Raw genomic sequence first — 26494 nt, 5'->3', positions numbered from 1 at the left:
TTTTTATGTGACGATATTTCCTTTTCCAGCATAGGCCTCAAACGGCTCCAAATATCCCCTTGCAGATTCTACAAAAAGAGTGTTTCCAAACTTCTCTATCAATTGGTAGGTTCAACTCTGTGAGTTGAATGAACTCATCACAAAGAAGTTTCTGAGAATCCTTCTCTCTAGTTTTTATGTGAGGATATTTCCTTTTCCAACATAGGCCTCAAGGTGCTCCGAATAAACACTTGCAGATTCTACAAAAGGAGTGTTTCAAAACTGTTCTATCAAAAGGAACGTTGAAGTCTGTGAGTTGAATGCACTCATCACAAAGAAGATTCTCAGAATGCTTCCGTCTAGTTTTTAGGTGAAGAGATTTCATTTCCCAGCATAGGCCACAAAGCGCTCCAAATATCCACTTGCAGATTCTATAAGAAGAGTGTTTCCAAACTGCTCTTTCGAAAGGAAGCTTCAATTCTGTGAGTTGAATGCACTCATCACAAAGAAGTTTCTGAGAATGCTTCCGTCTAGTTTCTATATGAAGATCTTTCCTTTTCCAACATAGGCCTCAAAGTGCTCCAAATAAACACTTGCAGATTCTACAAAAGGAGTGTTTCAAAACTGCTCTTTCTATAGGTAAGTTCAAGTCTGCGAGTTGAATGCACTCAACACAAAGAAGTTTCTGAGAATGCTTCTGTTCAGTTTTTATGTGAAGATATTTCCATTTCCAGCATAGGCCTCAAAACACTCCAAATATCTTCTTGCAGATTCTGCAAAAAGAGTGTTTCAAATCTGTTCTATCAAAAGGAAGGTTCCACTCTGTGAGTTAAATGAATGCATCATGAAGAACTTTCTAAGAATGCTTCTCTGTAGTTTTTAGGTGAAGATATTCCATATCCCAGCACAGGCCTCGAAGTGCTCCAAATAACCACTTGCAGATTTTACCAAAAGAGTGTTTCAAAACTGCTCTTTCTGTAGGTAAGTTCAAGTCTGTGAGTTGAATGCACTCAACACAAAGAAGTTTCTCAGAATGCTTCTGTTCAGTTTTTATGTGAAGATATTTCCTTTTCCAGCATAGGCCTCAAGGTTCTCCGAATAAACACTTGCAGATTCTACAAAAGGAGTGTTTCAAAACTGTTCTATCAAAGGGAACGTTCAAGTCTGTGAGTTGAATGCACTCATCACACAGAAGTTTCTCAGAATGCTTCTGTCTAGTTTTTAGGTGAAGAGATTTCATTTCCCAGCATAGGCCTCAAAGCGCTCCAAATATCCACTTGCAGATTCTACGAAAAGAGTGTTTCAAAGCTGCTCTTTCAAAAGCAAGGTTCAAGTCTGTGTGTTGAATGCACTCATCGGAAAGAAGTTTCTGAGAATGCTTCTGTCTAGTTCTTACGTGAAGATATTTCCTTTTCCAGCTGAGGCCTCAAAGCGCTCCCAATAAACACTTGCAAATTCTACAAAAGGAGTGTTTCAAAAGAGTTCTATCAAAAGGAACGTTCAAGTCTGTGAGTTGAATGCACTTATCATACAGAAGTTTCCTGGAATGCTTCTGTCTAGTTTTTATGTGAAGACATTTCCTTTTCCAGCATAGGCCTCAAAGCGCTCCAAGTATCCACTTGCAGATTCTACCAAAAGAGTGTTTCAAAACTGCTCTATCAAAAGCAAGCTTCAACACTGTGAGTAGAGTGCACTCACCACAAAGAAGTTTCTGAGAATGCTTCTGTCTAGTTTTTATGTGAAGATATTTCCTTTTCCAACATAGGCCTCAAAGCGCTCCAAATAAACACTTGCAGATTCTACAAAAGGAGTGTTTCAAAACTGCTCTTTCGAGAGGAACGTTCAAGTCTGTGAGTTGAATGCACTCATCACACAGAAGTTTCTGAGAATGCTTCTGTCTAGTTTTTATGTGAAGATATTTCCTTTTCCAGCATAGGCCTCAAAACGCTCCAAATATCCTCTTGCAGATTCTACAAAAAGAGTGTTTCAAAACTCTTCTATCAAAAGGAAGGTTCAACTCTGTGAGTTGAATGAATGCATCCTGAAGAACTTTCTGAGAATGCTTCTCTGTAGTTTTTAGGTGAAGATATTCCATATCCCAGCACAGGCCTCGAAGTGCTCCAAATAACCACTTGCAGATTTTACCAAAAGAGTGTTTCAAAACTCCTCTTTCTATAGGTAAGTTCAAGTCTGTGAGTTGAATGCACTCAACACAAAGAAGTTTCTGAGAATGCTTCTGTTCAGTTTTTATGTGACGATATTTCCTTTTCCAGCATAGGCCTCAAACGGCTCCAAATATCCCCTTGCAGATTCTACAAAAAGAGTGTTTCCAAACTTCTCTATCAATTGGTAGGTTCAACTCTGTGAGTTGAATGAACTCATCACAAAGAAGTTTCTGAGAATCCTTCTCTCTAGTTTTTATGTGAGGATATTTCCTTTTCCAACATAGGCCTCAAGGTGCTCCGAATAAACACTTGCAGATTCTACAAAAGGAGTGTTTCAAAACTGTTCTATCAAAAGGAACGTTGAAGTCTGTGAGTTGAATGCACTCATCACAAAGAAGATTCTCAGAATGCTTCCGTCTAGTTTTTAGGTGAAGAGATTTCATTTCCCAGCATAGGCCACAAAGCGCTCCAAATATCCACTTGCAGATTCTATAAGAAGAGTGTTTCCAAACTGCTCTTTCGAAAGGAAGCTTCAATTCTGTGAGTTGAATGCACTCATCACAAAGAAGTTTCTGAGAATGCTTCCGTCTAGTTTCTATATGAAGATCTTTCCTTTTCCAACATAGGCCTCAAAGTGCTCCAAATAAACACTTGCAGATTCTAGAAAAGGAGTGTTTCAAAACTGCTCTTTCTATAGGTAAGTTCAAGTCTGCGAGTTGAATGCACTCAACACAAAGAAGTTTCTGAGAATGCTTCTGTTCAGTTTTTATGTGAAGATATTTCCTTTTCCAGCATAGGCCTCAAACGGCTCCAAATATCCCCTTGCAGATTCTACAAAAAGAGTGTTTCCAAACTTCTCTATCAATTGGTAGGTTCAACACTGTGAGTTGAATGAACTCATCACAAAGAAGTTTCTGAGAATCCTTCTCTCTAGTTTTCATGTGAAGATATTTCCTTTTCCAACATAGGCCTCAAGGTGCTCCGAATAAACACTTGCAGATTCTACAAAAGGAGTGTTTCAAAACTGTTCTATCAAAGGGAACGTTCAAGTCTGTGAGTTGAATGCACTCATCAGACAGAAGTTTCTCAGAATGCTTCTGTCTAGTTTTTAGGTGAAGAGATTTCATTTCCCAGCATAGGCCTCAAAGCGCTCCAAATATCCACTTGCAGATTCTACGAAAAGAGTGTTTCAAAGCTGCTCTTTCAAAAGCAAGGTTCAAGTCTGTCTGTTGAATGCACTCATCGGAAAGAAGTTTCTGAGAATGCTTCTGTCTAGTTCTTACGTGAAGATATTTCCTTTTCCAGCTGAGGCCTCAAAGCGCTGCAAATAAACACTTGCAAATTCTACAAAAGGAGTGTTTCAAAAGAGTTCTATCAAAAGGAACGTTCAAGTCTGTGAGTTGAATGCACTTATCATACAGAAGTTTCCTGGAATGCTTCTGTCTAGTTTTTATGTGAAGACATTTCCTTTTCCAGCATAGGCCTCAAAGCGCTCCAAATATCCACTTGCAGATTCTACCAAAAGAGTGTTTCAAAACTGCTCTATCAAAAGCAAGCTTCAACACTGTGAGTAGAATGCACTCATCACAAAGAAGTTTCTGAGAATGCTTCTGTCCAGTTTTTATGTGAAGATATTTCTTTTTCCAACATAGGCTTCAAAGAGCTCCAAATAAACACTTGCAGATTCTACAAAAGGAGTGTTTCAAAACTGCTCTTTTGAGAGGAACGTTCAAGTCTGTGAGTTGAATGCACTCATCACACAGAAGTTTCTGAGAATGCTTCTGTCTAGTTTTTATGTGAAGATATTTCCATTTCCAGCATAGGCCTCAAAACACTCCAAATATCTTCTTGCAGATTCTACAAAAAGAGTGTTTCAAATCTGTTCTGTCAAAAGGAAGGTTCCACTCTGTGAGTTAAATGAATGCATCATGAAGAACTTTCTAAGAATGCTTCTCTGTAGTTTTTAGGTGAAGATATTCCATATCCCAGCACAGGCCTCGAAGTGCTCCAAATAACCACTTGCAGATATTAACAAAAGAGTGTTTCAAAACTGCTCTTTCTGTAGGTACGTTCAAGTCTGTGAGTTGAATGCACTCAACACAAAGAAGTTTCTCAGAATGCTTCTGTTCAGTTTTTATGTGAAGATATTTCCTTTTCCAGCATAGGCCTCAAGGTGCTCTGAATAAACACTTGCAGATTCTACAAAAGGAGTGTTTCAAAACTGTTCTATCAAAGGGAACGTTCAAGTCTGTGAGTTGAATGCACTCATCACACAGAAGTTTCTCAGAATGCTTCTCTCTAGTTTTTAGGTGAAGAGATTTCATTTCCCAGCATAGGCCTCAAAGCGCTCCAAATATCCACTTGCAGATTCTACGAAAAGAGTGTTTCAAAGCTGCTCTTTCAAAAGCAAGGTTCAAGTCTGTGTGTTGAATGCACTCATCAGAAAGAAGTTTCTGAGAATGCTTCTGTCTAGTTCTTACGTGAAGATATTTCCTTTTCCAGCTGAGGCCTCAAAGCGCTCCCAATAAACACTTGCAAATTCTACAAAAGGAGTGTTTCAAAAGAGTTCTATCAAAAGGAACGTTCAAGTCTGTGAGTTGAATGCACTTATCATACAGAAGTTTCCTGGAATGCTTCTGTCTAGTTTTTATGTGAAGACATTTCCTTTTCCAGCATAGGCCTCAAAGCGCTCCAAGTATCCACTTGCAGATTCTACCAAAAGAGTGTTTCAAAACTGCTCTATCAAAAGCAAGCTTCAACACTGTGAGTAGAGTGCACTCATCACAAAGAAGTTTCTGAGAATGCTTCTGTCTAGTTTTTATGTGAAGATATTTCCTTTTCCAACATAGGCCTCAAAGCGCTCCAAATAAACACTTGCAGATTCTACAAAAGGAGTGTTTCAAAACTGCTCTTTCGAGAGGAACGTTCAAGTCTGTGAGTTGAATGCACTCATCACACAGAAGTTTCTGAGAATGCTTCTGTCTAGTTTTTATGTGAAGATATGTCCTTTTCCAGCATAGGCCTCAAAGCGCTCCAAATATCCACTTGCAGATTCTACCAAAAGAGTGTTTCAAAACTGCTCTATCAAAAGCAAGCTTCAACACTGTGAGTAGAATGCACTCATCACAAAGAAGTTTCTGAGAATGCTTCTGTCCACTTTTTATGTGAAGATATTTCTTTCCCAACATAGGCCTCAAAGCGCTCCAAATAAACACTTGCAGATTCTACAAAAGGAGTGTTTCAAAACTGCTCTTTTGAGAGGAACGTTCAAGTCTGGGAGTTGAATGCACTCATCACACAGAAGTTTCTGAGAATGCTTCTGTCTAGTTTTTATGTGAAGATATTTCCATTTCCAGCATAGGCCTCAAAACACTCCAAATATCTTCTTGCAGATTCTACAAAAAGAGTGTTTCAAATCTGTTCTATCAAAAGGAAGGTTCCACTCTGTGAGTTAAATGAATGCATCATGAAGAACTTTCTAAGAATGCTTCTCTGTAGTTTTTAGGTGAAGATATTCCATATCCCAGCACAGGCCTCGAAGTGCTCCAAATAACCACTTGCAGATTTTAACAAAAGAGTGTTTCAAAACTGCTCTTTCTGTAGGTACGTTCAAGTCTGTGAGTTGAATGCACTCAACACAAAGAAGTTTCTGAGAATGCTTCTGTTCAGTTTTTATGTGAAGATATTTCCTTTTCCAGCATAGGCCTCAAGGTGCTCTGAATAAACACTTGCAGATTCTACAAAAGGAGTGTTTCAAAAATGTTCTATCAAAGGGAACGTTCAAGTCTGTGAGTTGAATGCACTCATCACACAGAAGTTTCTCAGAATGCTTCTCTCTAGTTTTTAGGTGAAGAGATTTCATTTCCCAGCATAGGCCTCAAAGCGCTCCAAATATCCACTTGCAGATTCTACGAAAAGAGTGTTTCAAAGCTGCTCTTTCAAAAGCAAGGTTCAAGTCTGTGTGTTGAATGCACTCATCAGAAAGAAGTTTCTGAGAATGCTTCTGTCTAGTTCTTACGTGAAGATATTTCCTTTTCCAGCTGAGGCCTCAAAGCGCTCCCAATAAACACTTGCAAATTCTACAAAAGGAGTGTTTCAAAAGAGTTCTATCAAAAGGAACGTTCAAGTCTGTGAGTTGAATGCACTTATCATACAGAAGTTTCCTGGAATGCTTCTGTCTAGTTTTTATGTGAAGACATTTCCTTTTCCAGCATAGGCCTCAAAGCGCTCCAAGTATCCACTTGCAGATTCTACCAAAAGAGTGTTTCAAAACTGCTCTATCAAAAGCAAGCTTCAACACTGTGAGTAGAGTGCACTCATCACACAGAAGTTTCTGAGAATGCTTCTGTCTAGTTTTTATGTGAAGATATTTCCTTTTCCAGCATAGGCCTCAAAACGCTCCAAATATCCTCTTGCAGATTCTACAAAAAGAGTGTTTCAAAACTCTTCTATCAAAAGAAAGGTTCAACTCTGTGAGTTGAATGAATGCATCCTGAAGAACTTTCTGAGAATGCTTCTCTGTAGTTTTTAGGTGAAGATATTCCATATCCCAGCACAGGCCTCGAAGTGCTCCAAATAACCACTTGCAGATTTTACCAAAAGAGTGTTTCAAAACTGCTCTTTCTATAGGTAAGTTCAAGTCTGTGAGTTGAATGAACTCATCACAAAGAAGTTTCTGAGAATCCTTCTCTCTAGTTTTTATGTGAAGATATTTCCTTTTCCAACATAGGCCTCAAGGTGCTCCGAATAAACACTTGCAGATTCTACAAAAGGAGTGTTTCAAAACTGTTCTATCAAAAGGAACGTTGAAGTCTGTGAGTTGAATGCACTCATCACAAAGAAGATTCTCAGAATGCTTCCGTCTAGTTTTTAGGTGAAGAGATTTCATTTCCCAGCATAGGCCACAAAGCGCTCCAAATATCCACTTGCAGATTCTATAAGAAGAGTGTTTCCAAACTGCTCTTTCGAAATGAAGCTTCAATTCTGTGAGTTGAATGCACTCATCACAAGGAAGTTTCTGAGAATGCTTCCGTCTAGTTTCTATATGAAGATCTTTCCTTTTCCAACATAGGCCTCAAAGTGCTCCAAATAAACACTTGCAGATTCTACAAAAGGAGTGTTTCAAAACTGCTCTTTCTATAGGTAAGTTCAAGTCTGCGAGTTGAATGCACTCAACACAAAGAAGTTTCTGAGAATGCTTCTGTTCAGTTTTTATGTGAAGATATTTCCTTTTCCAGCATAGGCCTCAAACGGCTCCAAATATCCCCTTGCAGATTCTACAAAAAGAGTGTTTCCAAACTTCTCTATCAATTGGTAGGTTCAACACTGTGAGTTGAATGAACTCATCACAAAGAAGTTTCTGAGAATCCTTCTCTCTAGTTTTTATGTGAAGATATTTCCTTTTCCAACATAGGCCTCAAGGTGCTCCGAATAAACACTTGCAGATTCTACAAAAGGAGTGTTTCAAAACTGTTCTATCAAAGGGAACGTTCAAGTCTGTGAGTTGAATGCACTCATCACACAGAAGTTTCTCAGAATGCTTCTGTCTAGTTTTTAGGTGAAGAGATTTCATTTCCCAGGATAGGCCTCAAAGCGCTCCAAATATCCACTTGCAGATTCTACGAAAAGAGTGTTTCAAAGCTGCTCTTTCAAAAGCAAGGTTCAAGTCTGTGTGTTGAATGCACTCATCGGAAAGAAGTTTCTGAGAATGCTTCTGTCTAGTTCTTACGTGAAGATATTTCCTTTTCCAGCTGAGGCCTCAAATCGCTCCAAATAAACATTTGCAAATTCTTCAAAAGGAGTGTTTCAGAAGAATTTTACCAAAAGGAACGTTCAAGTCTGTGAGTTGAATGCACTTATCATACAGAAGTTTCCTGGAATGCTTCTGTCTAGTTTTTATGTGAAGACATTTCCTTTTCCAGCATAGGCCTCAAAGCGCTCCAAATATCCAATTGCAGATTCTACCAAAAGAGTGTTTCAAAACTGCTCTATCAAAAGCAAGCTTCAACACTGTGAGTAGAATGCACTCATCACAAAGAAGTTTCTGAGAATGCTTCTGTCCAGTTTTTATGTGAAGATATTTCTTTCCCAACATAGGCCTCAAAGCGCTCCAAATAAACACTTGCAGATTCTACAAAAGGAGTGTTTCAAAACTGCTCTTTTGAGAGGAACGTTCAAGTCTGTGAGTTGAATGCACTCATCACACAGAAGTTTCTGAGAATGCTTCTGTCTAGTTTTTATGTGAAGATATTTCCATTTCCAGCATAGGCCTCAAAACACTCCAAATATCTTCTTGCAGATTCTACAAAAAGAGTGTTTCAAATCTGTTCTATCAAAAGGAAGGTTCCACTCTGTGAGTTAAATGAATGCATCATGAAGAACTTTCTAAGAATGCTTCTCTGTAGTTTTTAGGTGAAGATATTCCATATCCCAGCACAGGCCTCGAAGTGCTCCAAATAACCACTTGCAGATTTTACCAAAAGAGTGTTTCAAAACTGCTCTTTCTGTAGGTAAGTTCAAGTCTGTGAGTTGAATGCACTCAACACAAAGAAGTTTCTCAGAATGCTTCTGTTCAGTTTTTATGTGAAGATATTTCCTTTTCCAGCATAGGCCTCAAGGTGCTCCGAATAAACACTTGCAGATTCTACAAAAGGAGTGTTTCAAAACTGTTCTATCAAAGGGAACGTTCAAGTCTGTGAGTTGAATGCACTCATCACACAGAAGCTTCTCAGAATGCTTCTGTCTAGTTTTTAGGTGAAGAGATTTCATTTCCCAGCATAGGCCTCAAAGCGCTCCAAATATCCACTTGCAGATTCTACGAAAAGAGTGTTTCAAAGCTGCTCTTTCAAAAGCAAGGTTCAAGTCTGTGTGTTGAATGCACTCATCGGAAAGAAGTTTCTGAGAATGCTTCTGTCTAGTTCTTACGTGAAGATATTTCCTTTTCCAGCTGAGGCCTCAAAGCGCTCCCAATAAACACTTGCAAATTCTACAAAAGGAGTGTTTCAAAAGAGTTCTATCAAAAGGAACGTTCAAGTCTGTGAGTTGAATGCACTTATCATACAGAAGTTTCCTGGAATGCTTCTGTCTAGTTTTTATGTGAAGACATTTCCTTTTCCAGCATAGGCCTCAAAGCGCTCCAAGTATCCACTTGCAGATTCTACCAAAAGAGTGTTTCAAAACTGCTCTATCAAAAGCAAGCTTCAACACTGTGAGTAGAGTGCACTCATCACAAAGAAGTTTCTGAGAATGCTTCTGTCTAGTTTTTATGTGAAGATATTTCCTTTTCCAACATAGGCCTCAAAGCGCTCCAAATAAACACTTGCAGATTCTACAAAAGGAGTGTTTCAAAAATGCTCTTTCGAGAGGAACGTTCAAGTCTGTGAGTTGAATGCACTCATCACACAGAAGTTTCTGAGAATGCTTCTGTTCAGTTTTTATGTGAAGATATTTCCTTTTCCAGCATAGGCCTCAAACGGCTCCAAATATCCCCTTGCAGATTCTACAAAAAGAGTGTTTCCAAACTTCTCTATCAATTGGTAGGTTCAACACTGTGAGTTGAATGAACTCATCACAAAGAAGTTTCTGAGAATCCTTCTCTCTAGTTTTTATGTGAAGATATTTCCTTTTCCAACATAGGCCTCAAGGTGCTCCGAATAAACACTTGCAGATTCTACAAAAGGAGTGTTTCAAAACTGTTCTATCAAAGGGAACGTTCAAGTCTGTGAGTTGAATGCACTCATCACACAGAAGTTTCTCAGAATGCTTCTGTCTAGTTTTTAGGTGAAGAGATTTCATTTCCCAGCATAGGCCTCAAAGCGCTCCAAATATCCACTTGCAGATTCTACGAAAAGAGTGTTGCAAAGCTGCTCTTTCAAAAGCAAGGTTCAAGTCTGTGTGTTGAATGCACTCATCGGAAAGAAGTTTCTGAGAATGCTTCTGTCTAGTTCTTACGTGAAGATATTTCCTTTTCCAGCTGAGGCCTCAAAGCGCTCCCAATAAACACTTGCAAATTCTACAAAAGGAGTGTTTCAAAAGAGTTCTATCAAAAGGAACGTTCAAGTCTGTGAGTTGAATGCACTTATCATACAGAAGTTTCCTGGAATGCTTCTGTCTAGTTTTTATGTGAAGACATTTCCTTTTCCAGCATAGGCCTCAAAGCGCTCCAAGTATCCACTTGCAGATTCTACCAAAAGAGTGTTTCAAAACTGCTCTATCAAAAGCAAGCTTCAACACTGTGAGTAGAGTGCACTCATCACAAAGAAGTTTCTGAGAATGCTTCTGTCTAGTTTTTATGTGAAGATATTTCCTTTTCCAACATAGGCCTCAAAGCGCTCCAAATAAACACTTGCAGATTCTACAAAAGGAGTGTTTCAAAACTGCTCTTTCGAGAGGAACGTTCAAGTCTGTGAGTTGAATGCACTCATCACACAGAAGTTTCTGAGAATGCTTCTGTCTAGTTTTTATGTGAAGATATTTCCTTTTCCAGCATAGGCCTCAAAACGCTCCAAATATCCTCTTGCAGATTCTACAAAAAGAGTGTTTCAAAACTCTTCTATCAAAAGGAAGGTTCAACTCTGTGAGTTGAATGAATGCATCCTGAAGAACTTTCTGAGAATGCTTCTCTGTAGTTTTTAGGTGAAGATATTCCATATCCCAGCACAGGCCTCGAAGTGCTCCAAATAACCATTTGCAGATTTTACCAAAAGAGTGTTTCAAAACTCCTCTTTCTATAGGTAAGTTCAAGTCTGTGAGTTGAATGCACTCAACACAAAGAAGTTTCTGAGAATGCTTCTGTTCAGTTTTTATGTGACGATATTTCCTTTTCCAGCATAGGCCTCAAACGGCTCCAAATATCCCCTTGCAGATTCTACAAAAAGAGTGTTTCCAAACTTCTCTATCAATTGGTAGGTTCAACTCTGTGAGTTGAATGAACTCATCACAAAGAAGTTTCTGAGAATCCTTCTCTCTAGTTTTTATGTGAGGATATTTCCTTTTCCAACATAGGCCTCAAGGTGCTCCGAATAAACACTTGCAGATTCTACAAAAGGAGTGTTTCAAAACTGTTCTATCAAAAGGAACGTTGAAGTCTGTGAGTTGAATGCACTCATCACAAAGAAGATTCTCAGAATGCTTCCGTCTAGTTTTTAGGTGAAGAGATTTCATTTCCCAGCATAGGCCACAAAGCGCTCCAAATATCCACTTGCAGATTCTATAAGAAGAGTGTTTCCAAACTGCTCTTTCGAAAGGAAGCTTCAATTCTGTGAGTTGAATGCACTCATCACAAAGAAGTTTCTGAGAATGCTTCCGTCTAGTTTCTATATGAAGATCTTTCCTTTTCCAACATAGGCCTCAAAGTGCTCCAAATAAACACTTGCAGATTCTACAAAAGGAGTGTTTCAAAACTGCTCTTTCTATAGGTAAGTTCAAGTCTGCGAGTTGAATGCACTCAACACAAAGAAGTTTCTGAGAATGCTTCTGTTCAGTTTTTATGTGAAGATATTTCCTTTTCCAGCATAGGCCTCAAACGGCTCCAAATATCCCCTTGCAGATTCTACAAAAAGAGTGTTTCCAAACTTCTCTATCAATTGGTAGGTTCAACACTGTGAGTTGAATGAACTCATCACAAAGAAGTTTCTGAGAATCCTTCTCTCTAGTTTTCATGTGAAGATATTTCCTTTTCCAACATAGGCCTCAAGGTGCTCCGAATAAACACTTGCAGATTCTACAAAAGGAGTGTTTCAAAACTGTTCTATCAAAGGGAACGTTCAAGTCTGTGAGTTGAATGCACTCATCAGACAGAAGTTTCTCAGAATGCTTCTGTCTAGTTTTTAGGTGAAGAGATTTCATTTCCCAGCATAGGCCTCAAAGCGCTCCAAATATCCACTTGCAGATTCTACGAAAAGAGTGTTTCAAAGCTGCTCTTTCAAAAGCAAGGTTCAAGTCTGTGTGTTGAATGCACTCATCAGAAAGAAGTTTCTGAGAATGCTTCTGTCTAGTTCTTACGTGAAGATATTTCCTTTTCCAGCTGAGGCCTCAAAGCGCTCCAAATAAACACTTGCAAATTCTACAAAAGGAGTGTTTCAAAAGAGTTCTATCAAAAGGAACGTTCAAGTCTGTGAGTTGAATGCACTTATCATACAGAAGTTTCCTGGAATGCTTCTGTCTAGTTTTTATGTGAAGACATTTCCTTTTCCAGCATAGGCCTCAAAGCGCTCCAAATATCCACTTGCAGATTCTACCAAAAGAGTGTTTCAAAACTGCTCTATCAAAAGCAAGCTTCAACACTGTGAGTAGAATGCACTCATCACAAAGAAGTTTCTGAGAATGCTTCTGTCCAGTGTTTATGTGAAGATATTTCTTTTTCCAACATAGGCTTCAAAGAGCTCCAAATAAACACTTGCAGATTCTACAAAAGGATTGTTTCAAAACTGCTCTTTTGAGAGGAACGTTCAAGTCTGTGAGTTGAATGCACTCATCACACAGAAGTTTCTGAGAATGCTTCTGTCTAGTTTTTATGTGAAGATATTTCCATTTCCAGCATAGGCCTCAAAACACTCCAAATATCTTCTTGCAGATTCTACAAAAAGAGTGTTTCAAATCTGTTCTATCAAAAGGAAGGTTCCACTCTGTGAGTTAAATGAATGCATCATGAAGAACTTTCTAAGAATGCTTCTCTGTAGTTTTTAGGTGAAGATATTCCATATCCCAGCACAGGCCTCGAAGTTCTCCAAATAACCACTTGCAGATTTTAACAAAAGAGTGTTTCAAAACTGCTCTTTCTGTAGGTACGTTCAAGTCTGTGAGTTGAATGCACTCAACACAAAGAAGTTTCTCAGAATGCTTCTGTTCAGTTTTTATGTGAAGATATTTCCTTTTCCAGCATAGGCCTCAAGGTGCTCTGAATAAACACTTGCAGATTCTACAAAAGGAGTGTTTCAAAACTGTTCTATCAAAGGGAACGTTCAAGTCTGTGAGTTGAATGCACTCATCACACAGAAGTTTCTCAGAATGCTTCTCTCTAGTTTTTAGGTGAAGAGATTTCATTTCCCAGCATAGGCCTCAAAGCGCTCCAAATATCCACTTGCAGATTCTACGAAAAGAGTGTTTCAAAGCTGCTCTTTCAAAAGCAAGGTTCAAGTCTGTGTGTTGAATGCACTCATCAGAAAGAAGTTTCTGAGAATGCTTCTGTCTAGTTCTTACGTGAAGATATTTCCTTTTCCAGCTGAGGCCTCAAAGCGCTCCCAATAAACACTTGCAAATTCTACAAAAGGAGTGTTTCAAAAGAGTTCTATCAAAAGGAACGTTCAAGTCTGTGAGTTGAATGCACTTATCATACAGAAGTTTCCTGGAATGCTTCTGTCTAGTTTTTATGTGAAGACATTTCCTTTTCCAGCATAGGCCTCAAAGCGCTCCAAGTATCCACTTGCAGATTCTACCAAAAGAGTGTTTCAAAACTGCTCTATCAAAAGCAAGCTTCAACACTGTGAGTAGAGTGCACTCATCACAAAGAAGTTTCTGAGAATGCTTCTGTCTAGTTTTTATGTGAAGATATTTCCTTTTCCAACATAGGCCTCAAAGCGCTCCAAATAAACACTTGCAGATTCTACAAAAGGAGTGTTTCAAAACTGCTCTTTCGAGAGGAACGTTCAAGTCTGTGAGTTGAATGCACTCATCACACAGAAGTTTCTGAGAATGCTTCTGTCTAGTTTTTATGTGAAGATATTTCCTTTTCCAGCATAGGCCTCAAAGCGCTCCAAATATCCACTTGCAGATTCTACCAAAAGAGTGTTTCAAAACTGCTCTATCAAAAGCAAGCTTCAACACTGTGAGTAGAATGCACTCATCACAAAGAAGTTTCTGAGAATGCTTCTGTCCACTTTTTATGTGAAGATATTTCTTTCCCAACATAGGCCTCAAAGCGCTCCAAATAAACACTTGCAGATTCTACAAAAGGAGTGTTTCAAAACTGCTCTTTTGAGAGGAACGTTCAAGTCTGTGAGTTGAATGCACTCATCACACAGAAGTTTCTGAGAATGCTTCTGTCTAGTTTTTATGTGAAGATATTTCCTTTTCCAGCATAGGCCTCAAAACGCTCCAAATATCCTCTTGCAGATTCTACAAAAAGAGTGTTTAAAAACTCTTCTATCAAAAGGAAGGTTCAACTCTGTGAGTTGAATGAATGCATCCTGAAGAACTTTCTGAGAATGCTTCTCTGTAGTTTTTAGGTGAAGATATTCCATATCCCAGCACAGGCCTCGAAGTGCTCCAAATAACCACTTGCAGATTTTACCAAAAGAGTGTTTCAAAACTGCTCTTTCTATAGGTAAGTTCAAGTCTGTGAGTTGAATGCACTCAACACAAAGAAGTTTCTGAGAATGCTTCTGTTCAGTTTTTATGTGAAGATATTTCCTTTTCCAGCATAGGCCTCAAACGGCTCCAAATATCCCCTTGCAGATTCTACAAAAAGAGTGTTTCCAAACTTCTCTATCAATTGGTAGGTTCAACTCTGTGAGTTGAATGAACTCATCACAAAGAAGTTTCTGAGAATCCTTCTCTCTAGTTTTTATGTGAGGATATTTCCTTTTCCAACATAGGCCTCAAGGTGCTCCGAATAAACACTTGCAGATTCTACAAAAGGAGTGTTTCAAAACTGTTCTATCAAAAGGAACGTTGAAGTCTGTGAGTTGAATGCACTCATCACAAAGAAGATTCTCAGAATGCTTCCGTCTAGTTTTTAGGTGAAGAGATTTCATTTCCCAGCATAGGCCACAAAGCGCTCCAAATATCCACTTGCAGATTCTATAAGAAGAGTGTTTCCAAACTGCTCTTTCGAAAGGAAGCTTCAATTCTGTGAGTTGAATGCACTCATCACAAAGAAGTTTCTGAGAATGCTTCCGTCTAGTTTCTATATGAAGATCTTTCCTTTTCCAACATAGGCCTCAAAGTGCTCCAAATAAACACTTGCAGATTCTACAAAAGGAGTGTTTCAAAACTGCTCTTTCTATAGGTAAGTTCAAGTCTGCGAGTTGAATGCACTCAACACAAAGAAGTTTCTGAGAATGCTTCTGTTCAGTTTTTATGTGAAGATATTTCCTTTTCCAGCATAGGCCTCAAACGGCTCCAAATATCCCCTTGCAGATTCTACAAAAAGAGTGTTTCCAAACTTCTCTATCAATTGGTAGGTTCAACACTGTGAGTTGAATGAACTCATCACAAAGAAGTTTCTGAGAATCCTTCTCTCTAGTTTTCATGTGAAGATATTTCCTTTTCCAACATAGGCCTCAAGGTGCTCCGAATAAACACTTGCAGATTCTACAAAAGGAGTGTTTCAAAACTGTTCTATCAAAGGGAACGTTCAAGTCTGTGAGTTGAATGCACTCATCAGACAGAAGTTTCTCAGAATGCTTCTGTCTAGTTTTTAGGTGAAGAGATTTCATTTCCCAGCATAGGCCTCAAAGCGCTCCAAATATCCACTTGCAGATTCTACAAAAAGAGTGTTTCAAAGCTGCTCTTTCAAAAGCAAGGTTCAAGTCTGTGTGTTGAATGCACTCATCGGAAAGAAGTTTCTGAGAATGCTTCTGTCTAGTTCTTACGTGAAGATATTTCCTTTTCCAGCTGAGGCCTCAAAGCGCTCCCAATAAACACTTGCAAATTCTACAAAAGGAGTGTTTCAAAAGAGTTCTATCAAAAGGAACGTTCAAGTCTGTGAGTTGAATGCACTTATCATACAGAAGTTTCCTGGAATGCTTCTGTCTAGTTTTTATGTGAAGACATTTCCTTTTCCAGCATAGGCCTCAAAGCGCTCCAAATATCCACTTGCAGATTCTACCAAAAGAGTGTTTCAAAACTGCTCTATCAAAAGCAAGCTTCAACACTGTGAGTAGAATGCACTCATCACAAAGAAGTTTCTGAGAATGCTTCTGTCCAGTTTTTATGTGAAGATATTTCTTTTTCCAACATAGGCCTCAAAGAGCTCCAAATAAACACTTACAGATTCTACAAAAGGAGTGTTTCAAAACTGCTCTTTTGAGAGGAACGTTCAAGTCTGTGAGTTGAATGCACTCATCACACAGAAGTTTCTGAGAATGCTTCTGTCTAGTTTTTATGTGAAGATATTTCCATTTCCAGCATAGGCCTCAAAACACTCCAAATATCTTCTTGCAGATTCTGCAAAAAGAGTGTTTCAAATCTGTTCTATCAAAAGGAAGGTTCCACTCTGTGAGTTAAATGAATGCATCATGAAGAACTTTCTAAGAATGCTTCTCTGTAGTTTTTAGGTGAAGATATTCCATATCCCAGCACAGGCCTCGAAGTGCTCCAAATAACCACTTGCAGATTTTACCAAAAGAGTGTTTCAAAACTGCTCTTTCTGTAGGTAAGTTCAAGTCTGTGAGTTGAATGCACTCAACACAAAGAAGTTTCTCAGAATGCTTCTGTTCAGTTTTTATGTGAAGATATTTCCTTTTCCAGCATAGGCCTCAAGGTGCTCCGAATAAACACTTGCAGATTCTACAAAAGGAGTGTTTCAAAACTGTTCTATCAAAGGGAACGTTCAAGTCTGTGAGTTGAATGCACTCATCACACAGAAGTTTCTCAGAATGCTTCTGTCTAGTTTTTAGGTGAAGAGATTTCATTTCCCAGCATAGGCCTCAAAGCGCTCCAAATATCCACTTGCAGATTCTACGAAAAGAGTGTTTCAAAGCTGCTCTTTCAAAAGCAAGGTTCAAGTCTGTGTGTTGAATGCACTCATCGGAAAGAAGTTTCTGAGAATGCTTCTGTCTAGTTCTTACGTGAAGATATTTCCTTTTCCAGCTGAGGCCTCAAAGCGCTCCCAATAAACACTTGCAAATTCTACAAAAGGAGTGTTTCAAAAGAGTTCTATCAAAAGGAACGTTCAAGTCTGTGAGTTGAATGCACTTATCATACAGAAGTTTCCTGGAATGCTTCTGTCTAGTTTTTATGTGAAGACATTTCCTTTTCCAGCATAGGCCTCAAAGCGCTCCAAGTATCCACTTGCAGATTCTACCAAAAGAGTGTTTCAAAACTGCTCTATCAAAAGCAAGCTTCAACACTGTGAGTAGAGTGCACTCATCACAAAGAAGTTTCTGAGAATGCTTCTGTCTAGTTTTTATGTGAAGATATTTCCTTTTCCAACATAGGCCTCAAAGCGCTCCAAATAAACACTTGCAGATTCTACAAAAGGAGTGTTTCAAAACTGCTCTTTTGAGAGGAACGTTCAAGTCTGTGAGTTGAATGCACTCATCACACAGAAGTTTCTGAGAATGCTTCTGTCTAGTTTTTATGTGAAGATATTTCCTTTTCCAGCATAGGCCTCAAAACGCTCCAAATATCCTCTTGCAGATTCTACAAAAAGAGTGTTTCAAAACTCTTCTATCAAAAGGAAGGTTCAACTCTGTGAGTTGAATGAATGCATCCTGAAGAACTTTCTGAGAATGCTTCTCTGTAGTTTTTAGGTGAAGATATTCCATATCCCAGCACAGGCCTCGAAGTGCTCCAAATAACCACTTGCAGATTTTACCAAAAGAGTGTTTCAAAACTGCTCTTTCTATACGTAAGTTCAAGTCTGTGAGTTGAATGCACTCAACCAAAGAAGTTTCTGAGAATGCTTCTGTTCAGTTTTTATGTGAGGATATTTCCTTTTCCAGCATAGGCCTCAAACGGCTCCAAATATCCCCTTGCAGATTCTACAAAAAGAGTGTTTCCAAACTTCTCTATCAATTGGTAGGTTCAACTCTGTGAGTTGAATGAACTCATCACAAAGAAGTTTCTGAGAATCCTTCTCTCTAGTTTTTATGTGAAGATATTTCCTTTTCCAACATAGGCCTCAAGGTGCTCCGAATAAACACTTGCAGATTCTACAAAAGGAGTGTTTCAAAACTGTTCTATCAAAAGGAACGTTGAAGTCTGTGAGTTGAATGCACTCATCACAAAGAAGATTCTCAGAATGCTTCCGTCTAGTTTTTAGGTGAAGAGATTTCATTTCCCAGCATAGGCCGCAAAGCGCTCCAAATATCCACTTGCAGATTCTATAAGAAGAGTGTTTCCAAACTGCTCTTTCGAAAGGAAGCTTCAATTCTGTGAGTTGAATGCACTCATCACAAAGAACTTTCTGAGAATGCTTCCGTCTAGTTTCTGTATGAAGATCTTTCCTTTTCCAACATAGGCCTCAAAGTGCTCCAAATAAACACTTGCAGATTCTACAAAAGGAGTGTTTCAAAACTGCTCTTTCTATAGGTAAGTTCAAGTCTGCGAGTTGAATGCACTCAACACAAAGAAGTTTCTGAGAATGCTTCTGTTCAGTTTTTATGTGAAGATATTTCCTTTTCCAGCATAGGCCTCAAACGGCTCCAAATATCCCCTTGCAGATTCTACAAAAAGAGTGTTTCCAAACTTCTCTATCAATTGGTAGGTTCAACACTGTGAGTTGAATGAACTCATCACAAAGAAGTTTCTGAGAATCCTTCTCTCTAGTTTTTATGTGAAGATATTTCCTTTTCGAACATAGGCCTCAAGGTGCTCCGAATAAACACTTGCAGATTCTACAAAAGGAGTGTTTCAAAACTGTTCTATCAAAGGGAACGTTCAAGTCTGTGAGTTGAATGCACTCAACACACAGAAGTTTCTCAGAATGCTTCTGTCTAGTTTTTAGGTGAAGAGATTTCATTTCCCAGCATAGGCCTCAAAGCGCTCCAAATATCCACTTGCAGATTCTACGAAAAGAGTGTTTCAAAGCTGCTCTTTCAAAAGCAAGGTTCAAGTCTGTGTGTTGAATGCACTCATCGGAAAGAAGTTTCTGAGAATGCTTCTGTCTAGTTCTTACGTGAGGATATTTCCTTTTCCAGCTGAGGCCTCAAAGCGCTCCCAATAAACACTTGCAAATTCTACAAAAGGAGTGTTTCAAAAGAGTTCTATCAAAAGGAACGTTCAAGTCTGTGAGTTGAATGCACTTATCATACAGAAGTTTCCTGGAATGCTTCTGTCTAGTTTTTATGTGAAGACATTTCCTTTTCCAGCATAGGCCTCAAAGCGCTCCAAATATCCACTTGCAGATTCTACCAAAAGAGTGTTTCAAAACTGCTCTATCAAAAGCAAGCTTCAACACTGTGAGTAGAATGCACTCATCACAAAGAAGTTTCTGAGAATGCTTCTGTCCAGTTTTTATGTGAAGATATTTCTTTTTCCAACATAGGCCTCAAAGAGCTCCAAATAAACACTTACAGATTCTACAAAAGGAGTGTTTCAAAACTGCTCTTTTGAGAGGAACGTTCAAGTCTGTGAGTTGAATGCACTCATCACACAGAAGTTTCTGAGAATGCTTCTGTCCAGTTTTTATGTGAAGATATTTCCATTTCCAGCATAGGCCTCAAAACACTCCATATATCTTCTTGCAGATTCTGCAAAAAGAGTGTTTCAAATCTGTTCTATCAAAAGGAAGGTTCCACTCTGTGAGTTAAATGAATGCATCATGAAGAACTTTCTAAGAATGCTTCTCTGTAGTTTTTAGGTGAAGATATTCCATATCCCAGCACAGGCCTCGAAGTGCTCCAAATAACCACTTGCAGATTTTACCAAAAGAGTGTTTCAAAACTGCTCTTTCTGTAGGTAAGTTCAAGTCTGTGAGTTGAATGCACTCAACACAAAGAAGTTTCTGAGAATGCTTCTGTTCAGTTTTTATGTGAAGATATTTCCTTTTCCAGCATAGGCCTCAAGGTTCTCCGAATAAACACTTGCAGATTCTACAAAAGGAGTGTTTCAAAACTGTTCTATCAAAGGGAACGTTCAAGTCTGTGAGTTGAATGCACTCATCACACAGAAGTTTCTCAGAATGCTTCTGTCTAGTTTTTAGGTGAAGAGATTTCATTTCCCAGCATAGGCCTCAAAGCGCTCCAAATATCCACTTGCAGATTCTACGAAAAGAGTGTTTCAAAGCTCCTCTTTCAAAAGCAAGGTTCAAGTCTGTGTGTTGAATGCACTCATCAGAAAGAAGTTTCTGAGAATGCTTCTGTCTAGTTCTTACGTGAAGATATTTCCTTTTCCAGCTGAGGCCTCAAAGCGCTCCCAATAAACACTTGCAAATTCTACAAAAGGAGTGTTTCAAAAGAGTTCTATCAAAAGGAACGTTCAAGTCTGTGAGTTGAATGCACTTATCATACAGAAGTTTCCTGGAATGCTTCTGTCTAGTTTTTATGTGAAGACATTTCCTTTTCCAGCATAGGCCTCAAAGCGCTCCAAGTATCCACTTGCAGATTCTACCAAAAGAGTGTTTCAAAACTGCTCTATCAAAAGCAAGCTTCAACACTGTGAGTAGAGTGCACTCATCACAAAGAAGTTTCTGAGAATGCTTCTGTCTAGTTTTTATGTGAAGATATTTCCTTTTCCAACATAGGCCTCAAAGCGCTCCAAATAAACACTTGCAGATTCTACAAAAGGAGTGTTTCAAAACTGCTCTTTCGAGAGGAACGTTCAAGTCTGTGAGTTGAATGCACTCATCACACAGAAGTTTCTGAGAATGCTTCTGTCTAGTTTTTATGTGAAGATATTTCCTTTTCCAGCATAGGCCTCAAAACGCTCCAAATATCCTCTTGCAGATTCTACAAAAAGAGTGTTTCAAAACTCTTCTATCAAAAGGAAGGTTCAACTCTGTGAGTTGAATGAATGCATCCTGAAGAACTTTCTGAGAATGCTTCTCTGTAGTTTTTAGGTGAAGATATTCCATATCCCAGCACAGGCCTCGAAGTGCTCCAAATAACCACTTGCAGATTTTACCAAAAGAGTGTTTCAAAACTCCTCTTTCTATAGGTAAGTTCAAGTCTGTGAGTTGAATGCACTCAACACAAAGAAGTTTCTGAGAATGCTTCTGTTCAGTTTTTATGTGAAGATATTTCCTTTTCCAGCATAGGCCTCAAACGGCTCCAAATATCCCCTTGCAGATTCTACAAAAAGAGTGTTTCCAAACTTCTCTATCAATTGGTAGGTTCAACTCTGTGAGTTGAATGAACTCATCACAAAGAAGTTTCTGAGAATCCTTCTCTCTAGTTTTTATGTGAGGATATTTCCTTTTCCAACATAGGCCTCAAGGTGCTCCGAATAAACACTTGCAGATTCTACAAAAGGAGTGTTTCAAAACTGTTCTATCAAAGGGAACGTTCAAGTCTGTGAGTTGAATGCACTCATCACACAGAAGTGTCTCAGAATGCTTCTGTCTAGTTTTTAGGTGAAGAGATTTCATTTCCCAGCATAGGCCTCAAAGCGCTCCAAATATCCACTTGCAGATTCTACGAAAAGAGTGTTTCAAAGCTGCTCTTTCAAAAGCAAGGTTCAAGTCTGTGTGTTGAATGCACTCATCGGAAAGAAGTTTCTGAGAATGCTTCTGTCTAGTTCTTACGTGAAGATATTTCCTTTTCCAGCTGAGGCCTCAAAGCGCTCCCAATAAACACTTGCAAATTCTACAAAAGGAGTGTTTCAAAAGAGTTCTATCAAAAGGAACGTTCAAGTCTGTGAGTTGAATGCACTTATCATACAGAAGTTTCCTGGAATGCTTCTGTCTAGTTTTTATGTGAAGACATTTCCTTTTCCAGCATAGGCCTCAAAGCGCTCCAAGTATCCACTTGCAGATTCTACCAAAAGAGTGTTTCAAAACTGCTCTATCAAAAGCAAGCTTCAACACTGTGAGTAGAGTGCACTCATCACAAAGAAGTTTCTGAGAATGCTTCTGTCTAGTTTTTATGTGAAGATATTTCCTTTTCCAACATAGGCCTCAAAGCGCTCCAAATAAACACTTGCAGATTCTACAAAAGGAGTGTTTCAAAACTGCTCTTTCGAGAGGAACGTTCAAGTCTGTGAGTTGAATGCACTCATCACACAGAAGTTTCTGAGAATGCTTCTGTCTAGTTTTTATGTGAAGATATTTCCTTTTCCAGCATAGGCCTCAAAACGCTCCAAATATCCTCTTGCAGATTCTACAAAAAGAGTGTTTCAAAACTCTTCTATCAAAAGGAAGGTTCAACTCTGTGAGTTGAATGAATGCATCCTGAAGAACTTTCTGAGAATGCTTCTCTGTAGTTTTTAGGTGAAGATATTCCATATCCCAGCACAGGCCTCGAAGTGCTCCAAATAACCACTTGCAGATTTTACCAAAAGAGTGTTTCAAAACTGCTCTTTCTATACGTAAGTTCAAGTCTGTGAGTTGAATGCACTCAACCAAAGAAGTTTCTGAGAATGCTTCTGTTCAGTTTTTATGTGAGGATATTTCCTTTTCCAGCATAGGCCTCAAACGGCTCCAAATATCCCCTTGCAGATTCTACAAAAAGAGTGTTTCCAAACTTCTCTATCAATTGGTAGGTTCAACTCTGTGAGTTGAATGAACTCATCACAAAGAAGTTTCTGAGAATCCTTCTCTCTAGTTTTTATGTGAGGATATTTCCTTTTCCAACATAGGCCTCAAGGTGCTCCGAATAAACACTTGCAGATTCTACAAAAGGAGTGTTTCAAAACTGTTCTATCAAAAGGAACGTTGAAGTCTGTGAGTTGAATGCACTCATCACAAAGAAGATTCTCAGAATGCTTCCGTCTAGTTTTTAGGTGAAGAGATTTCATTTCCCAGCATAGGCCACAAAGCGCTCCAAATATCCACTTGCAGATTCTATAAGAAGAGTGTTTCCAAACTGCTCTTTCGAAAGGAAGCTTCAATTCTGTGAGTTGAATGCACTCATCACAAAGAAGTTTCTGAGAATGCTTCCGTCTAGTTTCTATATGAAGATCTTTCCTTTTCCAACATAGGCCTCAAAGTGCTCCAAATAAACACTTGCAGATTCTACAAAAGGAGTGTTTCAAAACTGCTCTTTCTATAGGTAAGTTCAAGTCTGCGAGTTGAATGCACTCAACACAAAGAAGTTTCTGAGAATGCTTCTGTTCAGTTTTTATGTGAAGATATTTCCATTTCCAGCATAGGGCTCAAAGCGCTCCAAATATCCACTTGCAGATTCTACCAAAACAGTGTTTCAAAACTGCTCTATCAAAAGCAAGCTTCAACACTGTGAGTAGAATGCACTCATCACAAAGAAGTTTCTGAGAATGCTTCTGTCCACTTTTTATGTGAAGATATTTCTTTCCCAACATAGGCCTCAAAGCGCTCCAAATAAACACTTGCAGATTCTACAAAAGGAGTGTTTCAAAACTGCTCTTTTGAGAGGAACGTTCAAGTCTGGGAGTTGAATGCACTCATCACACAGAAGTTTCTGAGAATGCTTCTGTCTAGTTTTTATGTGAAGATATTTCCATTTCCAGCATAGGCCTCAAAACACTCCAAATATCTTCTTGCAGATTCTACAAAAAGAGTGTTTCAAATCTGTTCTATCAAAAGGAAGGTTCCACTCTGTGAGTTAAATGAATGCATCATGAAGAACTTTCTAAGAATGCTTCTCTGTAGTTTTTAGGTGAAGATATTCCATATCCCAGCACAGGCCTCGAAGTGCTCCAAATAACCACTTGCAGATTTTAACAAAAGAGTGTTTCAAAACTGCTCTTTCTGTAGGTACGTTCAAGTCTGTGAGTTGAATGCACTCAACACAAAGAAGTTTCTCAGAATGCTTCTGTTCAGTTTTTATGTGAAGATATTTCCTTTTCCAGCATAGGCCTCAAGGTGCTCTGAATAAACACTTGCAGATTCTACAAAAGGAGTGTTTCAAAACTGTTCTATCAAAGGGAACGTTCAAGTCTGTGAGTTGAATGCACTCATCACACAGAAGTTTCTCAGAATGCTTCTGTCTAGTTTTTAGGTGAAGAGATTTCATTTCCCAGCATAGGCCTCAAAGCGCTCCAAATATCCACTTGCAGATTCTACGAAGAGTGTTTCAAAGCTGCTCTTTCAAAAGCAAGGTTCAAGTCTGTGTGTTGAATGCACTCATCAGAAAGGAGTTTCTGAGAATGCTTCTGTCTAGTTTTTATGTGAAGATATTTCCTTTTCCAACATAGGCCTCAAAGCGCTCCAAATAAACACTTGCAGATTCTACAAAAGGAGTGTTTCAAAACTGCTCTTTCGAGAGGAACGTTCAAGTCTGTGAGTTGAATGCACTCATCACACAGAAGTTTCTGAGAATGCTTCTGTCTAGTTTTTATGTGAAGATATTTCCTTTTCCAGCATAGGCCTCAAAACGCTCCAAATATCCTCTTGCAGATTCTACAAAAAGAGTGTTTCAAAACTCTTCTATCAAAAGGAAGGTTCAACTCTGTGAGTTGAATGAATGCATCCTGAAGAACTTTCTGAGAATGCTTCTCTGTAGTTTTTAGGTGAAGATATTCCATATCCCAGCACAGGCCTCGAAGTGCTCCAAATAACCACTTGCAGATTTTACCAAAAGAGTGTTTCAAAACTGCTCTTTCTAAAGGTAAGTTCAAGTCTGTGAGTTGAATGCACTCAACACAAAGAAGTTTCTGAGAATGCTTCTGTTCAGTTTTTATGTGAAGATATTTCCTTTTCCAGCATAGGCCTCAAAACGCTCCAAATATCCTCTTGCAGATTCTACAAAAAGAGTATTTCAAAACTCTTCTATCAAAAGGAAGGTTCAACTCTGTGAGTTGAATGAATGCATCCTGAAGAACTTTCTGAGAATGCTTCTCTGTAGTTTTTAGGTGAAGATATTCCATATCCCAGCACAGGCCTCGAAGTGCTCCAAATAACCACTTGCAGATTTTACCAAAAGAGTGTTTCAAAACTGCTCTTTCTATAGGTAAGTTCAAGTCTGTGAGTTCAATGCACTCAGCACAAAGAAGTTTCTGAGAATGCTTCTGTTCAGTTTTTATGTGAAGATATTTCCTTTTCCAGCATAGGCCTCAAACGGCTCCAAATATCCACTTGCAGATTCTACAAAAAGAGTGTTTCCAAACTTCTCTATCAATTGGTAGGTTCAACTCTGTGAGTTGAATGAACTCATCACAAAGAAGTTTCTGAGAATCCTTCTCTCTAGTTTTTATGTGAAGATATTTCCTTTTCCAACATAGGCCTCAAGGTGCTCCGAATAAACACTTGCAGATTCTACAAAAGGAGTGTTTCAAAACTGTTCTATCAAAAGGAACGTTGAAGTCTGTGAGTTGAATGCACTCATCACAAAGAAGATTCTCAGAATGCTTCCGTCTAGTTTTTAGGTGAAGAGATTTCATTTCCCAGCATAGGCCACAAAGCGCTCCAAATATCCACTTGCAGATTCTATAAGAAGAGTGTTTCCAAACTGCTCTTTCGAAATGAAGCTTCAATTCTGTGAGTTGAATGCACTCATCACAAGGAAGTTTCTGAGAATGCTTCCGTCTAGTTTCTATATGAAGATCTTTCCTTTTCCAACATAGGCCTCAAAGTGCTCCAAATAAACACTTGCAGATTCTACAAAAGGAGTGTTTCAAAACTGCTCTTTCTATAGGTAAGTTCAAGTCTGTGAGTTGAATGCACTCAACACAAAGAAGTTTCTGAGAATGCTTCTGTTCAGTTTTTATGTGAAGATATTTCCTTTTCCAGCATAGGCCTCAAACGGCTCCAAATATCCCCTTGCAGATTCTACAAAAAGAGTGTTTCCAAACTTCTCTATCAATTGGTAGGTTCAACACTGTGAGTTGAATGAACTCATCACAAAGAAGTTTCTGAGAATCCTTCTCTCTAGTTTTTATGTGAAGATATTTCCTTTTCCAACATAGGCCTCAAGGTGCTCCGAATAAACACTTGCAGATTCTACAAAAGGAGTGTTTCAAAACTGTTCTATCAAAGGGAACGTTCAAGTCTGTGAGTTGAATGCACTCATCACACAGAAGTTTCTCAGAATGCTTCTGTCTAGTTTTTAGGTGAAGAGATTTCATTTCCCAGGATAGGCCTCAAAGCGCTCCAAATATCCACTTGCAGATTCTACGAAAAGAGTGTTTCAAAGCTGCTCTTTCAAAAGCAAGGTTCAAGTCTGTGTGTTGAATGCACTCATCGGAAAGAAGTTTCTGAGAATGCTTCTGTCTAGTTCTTACGTGAAGATATTTCCTTTTCCAGCTGAGGCCTCAAATCGCTCCAAATAAACATTTGCAAATTCTTCAAAAGGAGTGTTTCAAAAGAGTTTTACCAAAAGGAACGTTCAAGTCTGTGAGTTGAATGCACTTATCATACAGAAGTTTCCTGGAATGCTTCTGTCTAGTTTTTATGTGAAGACATTTCCTTTTCCAGCATAGGCCTCAAAGCGCTCCAAATATCCAATTGCAGATTCTACCAAAAGAGTGTTTCAAAACTGCTCTATCAAAAGCAAGCTTCAACACTGTGAGTAGAATGCACTCATCACAAAGAAGTTTCTGAGAATGCTTCTGTC

This window comes from Pongo abelii, chromosome 4 (genome assembly GCF_028885655.2).
Source record: "Pongo abelii isolate AG06213 chromosome 4, NHGRI_mPonAbe1-v2.0_pri, whole genome shotgun sequence".
NCBI classification, from domain to species: domain Eukaryota; kingdom Metazoa; phylum Chordata; class Mammalia; order Primates; family Hominidae; genus Pongo; species Pongo abelii.
The sequence above is the reverse complement of the archived record's forward strand: the minus strand, read 5'-3'. Positions refer to the sequence as shown.